We start from the raw sequence: 13,193 nt of genomic DNA, 5'->3' as shown, positions 1-13,193 counted from the left end.
TGGGGGGACTGCATAGTCACCTGTGCTGCTGAGCTCACCACGCTGACCAAACAGGAAATGAAATTCAAAATTTCCCGGGGCTTTTCCTGTGTACCTGGCTAGTGCATCGGAGCTCAAAGTACTGTCCAGAGCAGTCACATTGGAGCACTCTGGTATAGCTCCGGAGGCCAATACCATCAAATTGCATCTACCTACCCCAAATTCAACCCAGCAAGGTCGATTTTAGTGCTACTCCCCTCGCAAGGGAGGAGTACAGAAGTCGATTTTAAGAGCCCTTTAGGTTGATGGAAAGGGGTTGCTTGTGTAGTCGCATTCATTTTAAAATCGACCTAACATGGCTAAATTCAACCTAACCCCGTAGTGTAGACCAGGGCTAAGGGTATCGACTCCATATTCCCCAAATGAGAAATGGGTAAACTCTGTTTACCTACATTAACTCACATCTATACTACAGCTTCAATAGGGCCAGAACTTCACTCAGAATCTTTAGTGCAGTCTTCATTTTAATTATATATATACACCTTTATATGCCACTGTCATTTCTATTTAATACAGGAAACGTTTTTGTAATGATTTATGGTACATCAGTCCTAGAACTACAATGTTGTGTATTCCAAAATTCCTCTATCTGCAGTAAATGGTTTGAGATGTTCCCAAACCAGAATTTTACCCTGAAAACAAACATTGACTTCTGGCCTTTATAATTAATCGCTCTTTAAAACTCTGGTAGCAGAAGGCGTGCTTAAGAAAATATACTTCTTTCATCTCTGTGTGGCGGTGTTACATAGCTTTTCCTGCAAAGGTGACAGCTTCTGACTCATTCTTATATTTATGAGAAAGACTGAGTAGGCAACTTCTAGCACTGGTTCTCAGCATTATATTTCCTTTTCTACTGAAAATAAGGAAGTGCATTACGTAAGAAAGCAAAAGATGAATAACTTATTGCCCTTTCAGCTAGTGTGGATATTTACAAATCTACATCCTTGCTGACACAGTAAAAAAAAAAATACAAACTCTTCAGGACTGGTAATTTTACTGGATTAGCTATCCCAACGCTTTTGGCTGATCTACACAGGGTAGAGTTGCGGTTATGAACAGCTTTCCTCCATATGCAGCTAGATAAAATTCACAGTGAAACTTATACTTCAGTTCATGGGAGCCAATCGATTATTAACAAAAGTGTGGTGTATGTAGCTATATAACTGAAAAGACTCAGATGTGATTTTGTTTTCTGTGCACTGCCTCTTTTAAATATGGAGGATTCCCTACACCACTCCTTTGCTGCAGAGACAATTGCCATTTTTGTTTCAGCTCATATGTAGAATGTTCTAGATAGTCACTGTGTTTTCCTTCTGCTTTTCTACACACTTTACATTTGTTCTTTCCTTGTCATTCTTTCAATATTTAAATCTCTTATGTTATTTGGTGTTTTGATACATTCTTCCAAGAGCTGGGTCTAAGTTTGGAATAATCATAGCTTTCCATTTAAAAAAAAAAAGTTTCTAGCCTTTATAGTTAAAGAGAAATGCTGAACAGCATGAACCCCAAACAAAAGGCCTAAAGATTTCACTTTTTTAAAATGTCATTTTTAAGCCAGTCTCATGATTTTTGGAACCTGGCTCATGATATCAGAACACTTGGAACTGGCGGTACCGTTCTCCAATATCAGATAGTGCAAAATATACATGGTAGTTAACTTTCCTTCATGGAGAACCTGAGAAATAAAAACTTACTGCAAAATAAAGGTAGCATTCTAGTAGGTAAAGAATAGCACTAGATATCCAAAATCCTGATTTCCATTCCCAGTTCTGCCACTGACTCTCTGTAAGCTTGAGAAAACAACAAACTGTCTACATGCAAGTGACTCATCTATGTCATGGGTATAATATTTTTCCCTACTGCCCACATGAATATTGTGAGCCTTAAGTAAAGTTTATAAAGCCAGTCACTGTGAGATCTTCAGATGCTACATAAGTGTATATTATTACAGGTATTGTTGGAAAGCCTGCAAAGGAGGAAAAATGAGATACATTGTTGAAATAAACAATTATTGCTGCTGACATATTTTTGAGTTAGAGGACTGAAATTCCCAGGTGTAGTTATTTTTATAGACTTTTGATTAGAAGGTAACTTTCAACTGCACATGCATTGAGTTGCACACAGCACTCAACTTACCCCTTTTACTAAAACAAAACAGAGACTATGGGACAAAAACATCAGACTCTTTCCTTTTAGCACTGGAAGCACTCAATGACTTATGAACAAACTCAAATGCCCAGCAAACCACTTTTCTAAGTAGCCACCAGGTATGAGTTTTTCTGACGAATTTCATACTAATGAAATCTTGATAATCGTATATTTGGAATGCAATAATAATCTAGATCAGGGGTCGGCAACCTATGGCACGAGGGCCAAAGACGGCACTCACCGATTTTTAATGGCACACTGCTGCCTGCCAAGTCCCAGCCACCGGCCCCGCTCAGCCCGCTGCCGAACCAAGGCCAGGACCCAGGCAGGCAGCAGCATGCCATTAAAAATCCTGCCCGCCCTGGCCCGCTCTTCTCCGCCGCGCCCCCATTCCCCCCGGCTGCTGCTGCAGAACAGGCAAGCTCCCCCCTCCCCCGCCTCTTCCCCCAGCCTGCTGGGTTCCTGCCCCTCCTCCTCTCCCTACCTGCCGCCGATCAGCTGATGGCCCTTGCGAGGGAGGGGGAGAAGCAGAGTCGCAGCGTGCTCGCTGCTCGGGGAGGAGGCGGAGATGAGGTGGGGCCGGGGCCTTGGGGAAGCAGGGTGGAATCAGGGCATATTCCCTCCAGCCCCCTGCCATGAGCCGCTCTGGGCAGGGGTCTGGGAGCACTCCCACGACCCCAGCCCTCTGCCCTGACCCCTACAGCCCCCACATATCCCAGCCCTCTGCCCTGACCCCTACAGCCCCCACATACCCCAGCCCTCTGCCCTGAGCCCTGCATCCCCACTCACACACACCCCAGCCCTCTGCTCTGACCCCTGCATCCCCGCCCCAGGCTCCAGCCCTGACTCCAGTATCACCCACACATACCCAGCCTCCCCACACCCCCTGCCTGACTCCTGCACCCCCCACACATACCCAGCCCCCTCACACCCCATGTCCTGACTCTTGGACTCCCCACATTCCCACCCCCACCCTGAGCACCAAATGGGAGCTCCTGCACCCCTCCCCCGCCCCCGCACACCGAATGGGAGCTGCCCAGGTAAGCACTCCACACTCAAACCCCAACCCTGAGCCCCCTCCCTCATTCTAGCTCCTGGCCAGACCCTACACCCCAACTCCCAGCCCGCTCCTTCATGCCCAGCCCTGTGCTCAGTGCACTCCCACCCTCAGCTCAGTGCAGAGAGAGAGAAAGAGAATGGGCTAGAACCAGGGAGAAGGTAGGTACCCACTCTATGTGGGCAGGGTCAGGATCCCAGACTGGCAGCGGGCTGAGCGGGTCCAGCAGCCGGAACCCTGGCTGGCAGGAGCCAGCGGACCGAACCCCAGACCGACAGCGGGCTGAGCCGCTCAGCCCACTGCCGGTCTGGGATTCTGGCTGCCTGTCCCTTGCCAGCCAGGGTCCCAGCCGCAGGCCCTGCTCAGCCTGCTGCCGGCCTAGGTGAACAGAACCCCAGGCTGGCAGCAGGCTGAGCGGGCCGGCGGCGTAAGATCAGCATTTTAATTTAATTTTAAATGAAGCTTCTTAAACGTTTTGAAAACCTTGTTTATTTTACATATGACAATAGTTTTGTTATATAATATATAGAGTTATAGAGAGAGACCTTCTAAAAAACGTTAAAATGTATTACTGGCAGGCGAAACCTTAAATTAAAGTGAATAAATGAGGACTCGGCACACTACTTCTGAAAGGTTGCCGACCCCTGATCTAGAATTACCTGAAATAACTATCAGGGGGTAGCCGTGTTAGTCTGTATCCACAAAAACAATAAGGAGTCCGGTGGCACCTTAAAGACTAACAGATTTATTTGGGCATAAACTTTCATGGGTAAAAAACCACTTCTTCAAATGCATAACTATAATCACTGATAATTATTCTTATAACACAAACAAGTTACCAATAGTGTCCCAAATTTTACACATCTTGTAATAACTGTTGCGGCTTATGCCTATCTTTGCTGTTCCAGAATCCAGCAAGAAAATTGTTAAACTTGTTCTTCCTGAGTTCACAGACCACATTAACAACAACTAGAGATGGGCCAAAGTCACAAAATTTAGATCAGGATTTCAATTCACCAGAAGCCCAAAGGTATTGAGGTCATTATTACTCATAAAATGGAAACCCAGGTCTGGATTCAAAACAAATATCTCCACCCCTTTTAATGTTAGGGCGTGTTCAGATCCAGAGCTGTGTTTGGAATCCATCTCTCATAATAATGTAAATTCTTTAGATCACCACCATTCACAGTCCAATTAAGGACTAATCCAATTTCCATTAAAGTCAATGGAAAGACTCCTATTAAATTGAATAGGAAATGGATTAGGCCCTCATTTGATAGTGTTATCTAGGCTCAGTCGTAAAGCAAAATTCTCATGTTTCCATTTTTAACGGTACAATCTAACAAAAGCACATAGTCCATTTAAGAAGTCCGGTGTTCCCAATCCAATGCACAAATCAGCCAATGCACACTAAGATACAGAATATGTTTAAATAAAACCCTGTTTTTATACATACATTCCAGAAGAATATTAAGAGCTTTAGTTTATATTTCTGATGCAAGCGCCTAGCTCAAATTTTCTGTCATCCACTAGAAACACTATGCACTGCAAAAAAAAAAAAATCAACATTTTAAAAGGCTCTGAAAGACAAATAATTGTTTGTTGCAAATTGTCCTTGTACAAAATTCTTTACTAATAAAAATAGAACAAATTTTTTCCCTTTCAAATTTTCCATTAGTGGCAGTATTTTTATTAGTAGGGAGGAGAAAGATTCTTTTAGTAGAAACAAAAACTTTCAATGACCTAGAGCCTTTCTTTTCTTCTCATTTACACCTGTTTTCTAGTTGAGTTGCTTCTGTGTACACTTTGGCCATGTCTATAATTACAAGCTTACAGCTATGTCAGCGGGAGAGCGTCTCCCACCAACATAGCACTGTGCACATGAGCGCTTACGCTGGCAAAACTTGTGAGGGGAGGGCGTGTTTTTTCCACTCCCCTGAGCAACAAAAGTGAAATCAGAATCTCACACTGAGTATGCCAAAACAAACAGTTGACATGTTTAATTCACCATCTACCTCACAGGCAAAACCAGCATATGACCAAGGTAGTAATACATAGTAGTCACCTCATTGGATCATGCAGATTATATCAATTTTTGTTCATATCTGCATTACAGTGTGTTACATGGTCATATTTTTATCTTCATCAACACAAATGATTCCATTCAAGAATTGTATTAGGTAGGTTGCAAGTAGGATCAGCTTATTTATAGCAAAGGATAGAGACTGCCCTTTGTTCATATTGTAACATCGAATATTACCTTCCTTGGTAAACATTAAATTCAGGATGCCTTACTTTAAAAAAAATACATAATATGGGTAATTAAATGTGCATTTATTTCAGTCAGAATCTGCCATACAAAATATCAAATCAAGAACACGCTGAAGAATTTAACACTGAACACAGGTATCTGCAGCAGAAATATTATACGTGGTCATTATTAAGGATACAATTTGGTCACGGAGGTCATGGATATTGTGACTTTAACAAATATCTGTGACTTCTTTGGCTTCAGCTTCAGCCCCGCTTGGGCTTGGGTTGTCAGTCTCCAGCAGTGGGACTCCAGCTTCAGCCCCATTGTGACCATATCCCAATTTCGTACATTTTCTCCATGACTGTTCTGTGTATTTTGCTTAATTTTACAGTGAAAAATCATATCCATAGTCATTATACGTGGTCAAAGAATGAATGAATGAAAGAACAAAGGGCCTAATTCTGATCTTGGATACAATGCATGGGCATGTATATAGCTACATATAACCAGTAAAATCAGCTATTGCACAGGCACTTCAGTGTCTATATATGGTGATGCATGCTCAAGGCTGGCCTTAGGATTTTTAGTACACCATGTAAAGCTAAAGATTAGCAATATTTCAGCAGGGATTTTCAGACAAAATTAAACTATTAGGAATTCACTTCACCACAAAAAAAAAACACAAAAACTGGAGCCAAAAGAGACCTGTTTGGTCATTTTATCCATCCCCCGCCAGAGGAGACTGATCTCCATGCAGTACCATTTCTGTCTTTTCATTCTGGAGATCATTGAACAATAGGCCACTATTAGGACTTTATTTTTTTAATACTGCATTTAATTTTCCCTCTCAGTTTCTGTGACAGGATCTCTGGGGTACAACTTGGAACTGTGGGACCACTGTGCCCCCTTAACTCTCCAGGCTGGGCTGTCTCACACAATATTATGTCAGCAGCCAACCCCTCCAGACGTGGCGATCACTCAGTCATCAGCATGTGGAGGCCCACATCCAGCTAAATTGCCGGAAGGCTCTCTAAGCCACTCATGAATTATACAGAGAGGCACCAGCCAATCACTCCAGCCCCCAGCCTTGCACCCCAGAAATATACCATCTTACACTGCTCAAGCTCATTAAATTAGTTCACCACTCCTACAAAGGGGAGTGGACATGCAACAGCCCTTATTAACCTGAGCTGAGATTCCCCAAGCACTTCAACCAAAACACAGTGCTTTACATAAAGTATAAAACAGATTTATTAACTACAGAAAGATAGATTTTAAGTGACTATAAGTAGCAGGCATAGAGATCAAAGTTTGTTACATAAGCAATAAAAATAAATTTGCAGTCTAAATTCTACAGACTAAGCAAGATTTAATCAAGCGGTGTCTCACCCAAATAGATGTTACAAGCAGCTCACAGTTCTTTATACACAGGCTGGATTGGTCCCAGGCTAGTAAGGCAATCTCCCAAGTTCAAAGTCTTTGGCTTTGTCTACACTACAGGGGAAAGCCAATCTAAGCTACGAAATTCGAATTACCTTAATAGCGTAATTCAAATTGACAGAGCTTAGATCTACTTACCGCGGGGTCCACACTACACGATGTTGATGGGAGACGCTCTCCCATCGAGTCCCCTTACTCTTCTTGTTCCAGTAGAGTACAGGATTCAATGGGAGAGTGATCTGCGGTCGATTTAGCGGGTCTTCACTAGACCCGCTAAATCGACCATTGATGCATCGATCGCTGCGCTTTGTTCCCCCAGTAAGTGTAGACAAGCCCTTTGTCTTCCAGATGATCTTCCCGGTATTCAGAGGGGAGAAGCCAAACAATGTCAGTGTCCCTTCTTTATATTTTCTTTCAGCTGCTAGAAAGAGTCTTGCTGTGGGGATTAGGCAGTCCCATTAGATACGTGCCCTCTCTGAGGAGTTCTCTGGGAGAATGGATTCTTCTTGATGGACCATCAACGCCTATCTGGCCTGTGATAAAACGCTGGCTGTGGGCATCACCTGACCTCATAATATATTTCAGTAACACACACATAGCAAAACTTCAGATACAATGATAATATATACAATTCAACAGGATATTAATGTTCAACAGAGCAAGACTTCTTAAATGGTACCTCAAAAGGCATGCATTGTACAAAACAGAGTGATGAATATGGGGATCCAGAGTGCTAATTTGAGATACAAAGTGTCACAGTTTCATTCCAATACTTCTAGTTACACTGCCTTGTGCTCACTAAGGAATGCCACTCATTTGTGTTCAGAAGATTAGTGTTTGCAATGCACTTTAAAGACTAGAAGCTCAATAGAAGTGTTAAGTACAATATTACAGCTTCTGCTGTGGTATGCTTGTAGAAGTACCATATTCTGCTTTATTTGTCATTTAGCCAAGTTCTTTGAATCTTCACCCTTCAGTCTGACAAACAAGGCCTTGGATTTTTCTTATTACACACCTCTCAATTTCCTTAGATTTGTTGACATCTACCTGCCATTATGGAGCTCAGAACTGAATACAATATTCTAGGTGCAATCACACTTTGAGTCACATAGAAAGGGACTGTCACTTCACTGCTCCATGACACTGGAATTGCATATGCAGTCTAAATACAACATGGCTTTTCTTATCATATTGCAAGCTCATATCTAATATGCAGTCTAAGACAGTTTTTTTTGTTTGGTTGGTTTTTTAGCATTACTGCTTGGCAATTTCTTCCTTCCACTGACTGTTAATTTGCATTTTTCCCAGGTTGAATCCCAGTGTACTTTTTTTATATACAAGTTGCTAACAATTCTAGGACCCATTGTATTACTCCTCTGTGCTCCATTGGTGTTGCCAATAAAAGCATGAGACTTTCTTATTGCCTTGGTAAGATCAAATACCATTAACTTCGCTGACATGCAAGCCTTGGAAATGGGAGACCATAAACCTTGATCAGTGTGATCATGAATAGACTTTTAGGCAGTGCCAGTGCATGAGCTATTTAAGCCTTCTACTTAATGAGGCTTTTCCATCTCTAACTTCTACAATTTTCTGATTTCTCAAAGTGTGATCTTTTTGAGAACTTTGGAATGGTGTACTATATTGCTACAGTATTGGTGATCCAGTGCCATAACGAACAGTATGTTCAAGTAAGTGTTAAGATGATAACTGAACTTCCAGGGTGCATGTTTTCACAGTTGGGTACAATGTGTATGATTGAATGATCAGTCAGTGGCGTGAGACAACCAACAGGGATTGGTTGTTGCAACACTAAATGGTATTAGTTTCAAGTAAGTTCTAAGAAAAATGGTAAAGTAGAAACCAGCTGCAGGGTGCATTCTGTAGAGAAAAGGAGCAAACCAGCTCTGAGTTAATAGATTTACCTGGAGGAAGCAATACTGGTGATGGTATTCTCCTCAAGCTGAGGGTGGCTGCAGTGTTAGCTGCTGCCTGGGAGACTCCATTTTGAAACAAATGGAGGAAGCTGATTAGTCAGAGCCTACCATAGGAGGAGATTACATGCTATAAAACCTGCTACTACAGTCTTGAAAGATTCAAAGTTGTGAGAGGCTTCTACATAGCCCAGACTCTCAAGCTGAATGACTCAGTTTAGCTTAGCAGAAGCCTACACCAGGCTGAAGAGATTTTGTTTAGTCTGGACAAAGGCTTGTTCTAATGCTGAGGGGGGTTTGCTTTAGTTAGGAGCTATACTGCTATGAAGTTGCGATGAGATTTTTTGGGGGGGGGGTTTCAGTTCCAATAGGACCTAACTGACACTGCACCCCATATTCTTCACAATAATATTATATGATGATAGAATTACGAAGCATTTTGTACAAGTCAAATCATGTAAGGTGTCATTGAAAAAGTTATGATTTGCTGAATATGATTAACCTATTTGTATGCATGTATCATTTTTGTATCTGAAGTTATGAATATTGACTATGTATCCGTATTTCAAATGTAGTTACACCTGGGTAAGACCCACTAGACAAGATGCTTTCAGTCTAGATAGCTGGTTGGGAAGGGCCTATTCAGGGCAATGAGCCATTAGGGAAAACAATAGGCCTTAGGAGAAGTTTATCGCCCACCTGATGAGCCTTCTTGAAAACACTAGATAGCCTGTGAGTGATGGCTGCTATGACTCTACAAGGACATGTGACCAGGCCACATGATGCTGGACTCCATCTATGGGATGTCAGTATTTTTCCCACAGACTGGTCTGGGAACCAAGCTTTGGAACAAAGGGTTCTCGCCATATGCAAAAGCTGTCTACACAAGCCAGTGAGTGTTGAACACATTGGTGCACTTTAGAATTCATGCTCCTCTAGTGCGCATTGCTATACCACGTAGACAAGCCCTAAGTTTACCACGGGGGTGGGAGGTTGTATATATGTGTACACACAAGCACCACTTTCTGTTCAGATTTCATTTTTCTTATAAAGAGCAGAAAAAAGGATTTATAATATATTTTGGTAAAATCTGATTAGAAAACCGCAATAGAAACAACCGCCTTCCTCTGTAGCATGGGGCATGGGTCACTTGCTGGAGGATTCTCTGCTCCTTGAAGTCTTTAAACTACAATTTGAGGACTTCAATAGCACAGATACGGGTGTGAGGTTTTTTGCAGGAGTGGTGGGTGAAATTCTGTGGCCTGCGTTGTACAGGAGGTCAGACTAGATGATCATAATGGTCCCTTCTGACATAAATATCTATGAATCTATGAATCTATAAAAGGCAGGAAGTGACATCATCCAGGGTTCTTCACCCTCCACACAAGAAGACTCCTGAAAACACCTGAGGAACAGAGACTGAACTGGGGGAAGCACTGGACCCAGGCTAAAGGGATATCTAGCCTGTGTATGAAACACCTGGGGATTCCGAGCTGTAAAGCAAGTGCAGCTTCCTCCTTAAGGATATGAAGCCTGCTTGTATCATTTCTCAGGGTGAGAATCTGCTGGTTTGTATCCAATCTATTTAGTATATTAAGCTTAGCTGGAATTTTTTTGTTTATTTGTGAAGTAATCTGCTTTGATCTGTTTGCTATCACTTATAATCAGATAATATCTATCCTTTGTAGTTAATAAACTTGTTTTATTTTAATCTAAACCAGTGAGCTTTGACTAGAGTGCTTGAGGAAAATCTCTGCTTAGTTACCACAAGTGTGCATTGTTCTCTTCACATTGAGAGATAGACAGACTGGGTATTAAACCCATATTCCTGGCCAGATTTGACCAGAGCAGGACAGTAGGGCTCTGGGGTCCCAGGCTGGGAAGCTGGTGGTTAGAAAGCCTGCGTGTAACTGCAGCTGGGTGTGTCTCTACCTGTATGAATGCTGATGAAAGTGCAGGCTGGTGGGCTTTGCAGCTTGTCACAGCAGTACAGTGTGAGAGGTAGCCCCGGCTGGTGGGTCAAGGAAATCAGTGATACTCCAGTTCCAGGTGGGACCCTGGGGGAAACCCATCACACTAACATTTAAAAATCTACACCAGGGCCGGCCCACAACATTTTGGCACCTGAGGCGGGGAGCTCAAATGACGCCCCCATGTCCCCTTGCTTGGGCCAAAACTTTGTAAGGTCTCAATTCTGCCTTCTTCCTCTCATGGTACTGCTTTGCTACCTACCCCAATAAAGGAGAACTAACAACTTAAAATGCCTTGTTCAAAAATTTTAAGTAACACTTAACTTTCAAATGCCTGAACAGCAAATGTAACTTTTCTTGTCTGCATAGTAAACACTGGCATTTTTATCTGTTTGAATAATCAAAGTGGTGCTTTCCATGCCTTCTTGGTTGCAAAGATTTGAACTGCTTCCTGCTGAAGGTCCACAGTCTGGGCCAGCTCATGTTCTGTTGAGATGGTTGCAAGGCCGACCAGCCACCCCTGTGTCATTGTGGAGCGTAGATGCGTTTTTATTAACTTCAGCTTGGAGAAGCTGTGTTCTCCACTAGCAACTGTTACAGGAAGTGTTAGAAGTATGCGCAGAGCAACAGAAGCATTTGGAAAGAGGGTGGTCATCTTATGTGTGCACATATATTCCAGAACAGCCTTTGGAGTTGATCCTGCTGAAATGTATCTTGAAAGGGCTTTCAGTTCATCACCTAAATCACTCGCATCAATATTGCGCATGTCATCATGTGGCAACACTGTCTCTAGTGACCTGCATTGCTGGTGTAGGTCTTCTTCAGGTATAGTGAGGAGTTTTGGAATATCATAAAACATCCCAAATATACTGCTGTGTTCCCTGAGCTGCATGAAACATTCTTCAGCTGACTGTATTGCCCAACCTAGCACCTGGTTAAAGAATTCAACTTTGAATTGTTGTTTGGGGTCTCTTATGGGATTATCCTGTGCCTCGTAATCAAAATGTCTTCTTCTTTGGTGACTCTTGTATTCTTGAATGGGTGGGAAAATAGCTTCAGCGTGAAGTTCGTCTGCCAACTTCTGTGCACTCTTCAGAATGTTTTGAAATCTCATCTGACCGGTAAGACTGTAGGTATGACTTTGCTTTGTCCAGTTGTTCCATTGCTCCAGATTATCAAGGTCAACACCTTGGAGTCTCTTGCTTACAACATTTATTTCAAACAGTATGTCATGCCACAACACTAAGCCACACAGAAATTTGAAGTTATGTATGTTTCTGGTGATTCCATTTCCCTCTGCCACTGTTCTCTCATGAACAGTTCCTGTCATAGCATTATCCTCCATAATGGCAACTATGGGATCATCTATCTTCCCAATTTGGTGTTTTGATAGGCTTTATCGCCTCCACTCGACTTTCTCATCATGTGGCACTCAGTGGTTTCAGTGTCAGAGAGGATGTTCCCAGATGTTGCTTCAAATTTTGCCATCGATGAGTTGATGCAGAGAAAAATACATAGATGCTCTGAATTACATTAAAAAATTCAGCAGCCTTACTAGAAACTGATGCTGCATCACTGACTACCAAGTTCAATGAATGAGAACTGCATGGGACAAAAAAAACTCGAGGGTTTAACTCTCGGATCCTTGTCTGCACTCCTCTGTTCTTTCCTCTCATGTTGGCACTATTATCGTAGTCTTGACCTCTCATGTCAGCTATCGCAATTCCCGTATCTTCCAGCTTTTTAAGAAGCACATTTGTCATACCAGCTCCTGTAGTATCATCAATGTCAATACATTCTAGAAAATGCTCTCTGACGGTCACCATTGCAGGTTCTGTTGTTGTTACAAAACGCACCATTAAAGTCATTTGTTCTATATGGCTGATGTCAGGTGTGCAGTCCAGAATAATATCTTGCTAACTTCAGATCTGCCACAGTCTTCTGTTTGACTTTTGTTGCCAGTAACTGTGTGATCTCATTTTGAATTGTTTTTCCAAGGTAATGGTGTGTGTACATTTCTTGGTGGTGACTCTTCTTAGATGCTCCTGGAGTACAGCATCAAACTCAGCCATCAGCTCCACAATTTTAAAGAAGTTTCCATTGTTTGGCACATACAGCTGATCTGAAATGCCACGCAGTGCTAGGTTTTGGGTAGCAAGCATACTCACAATGGCAATGAGCCTTTTCAGAACATTTTGCCAGTAAAGAGACTCTGATGCAATCTTCTCTTGATGCTGATCATCTATGGTGGCCTTTAACCTTAGTCTCATCTCAAGCTCTTTCCACCTATGGAATGCTCTCTGGAGATTCGCTGCCTTCTCATGGCATGCCAGTTTTCTAGCCAGATTTTT

The sequence above is a fragment of the Chelonia mydas genome, chromosome 4 (assembly GCF_015237465.2).
Source record: "Chelonia mydas isolate rCheMyd1 chromosome 4, rCheMyd1.pri.v2, whole genome shotgun sequence".
Classification (NCBI taxonomy): domain Eukaryota; kingdom Metazoa; phylum Chordata; order Testudines; family Cheloniidae; genus Chelonia; species Chelonia mydas.
The sequence above is the reverse complement of the archived record's forward strand: the minus strand, read 5'-3'. Positions refer to the sequence as shown.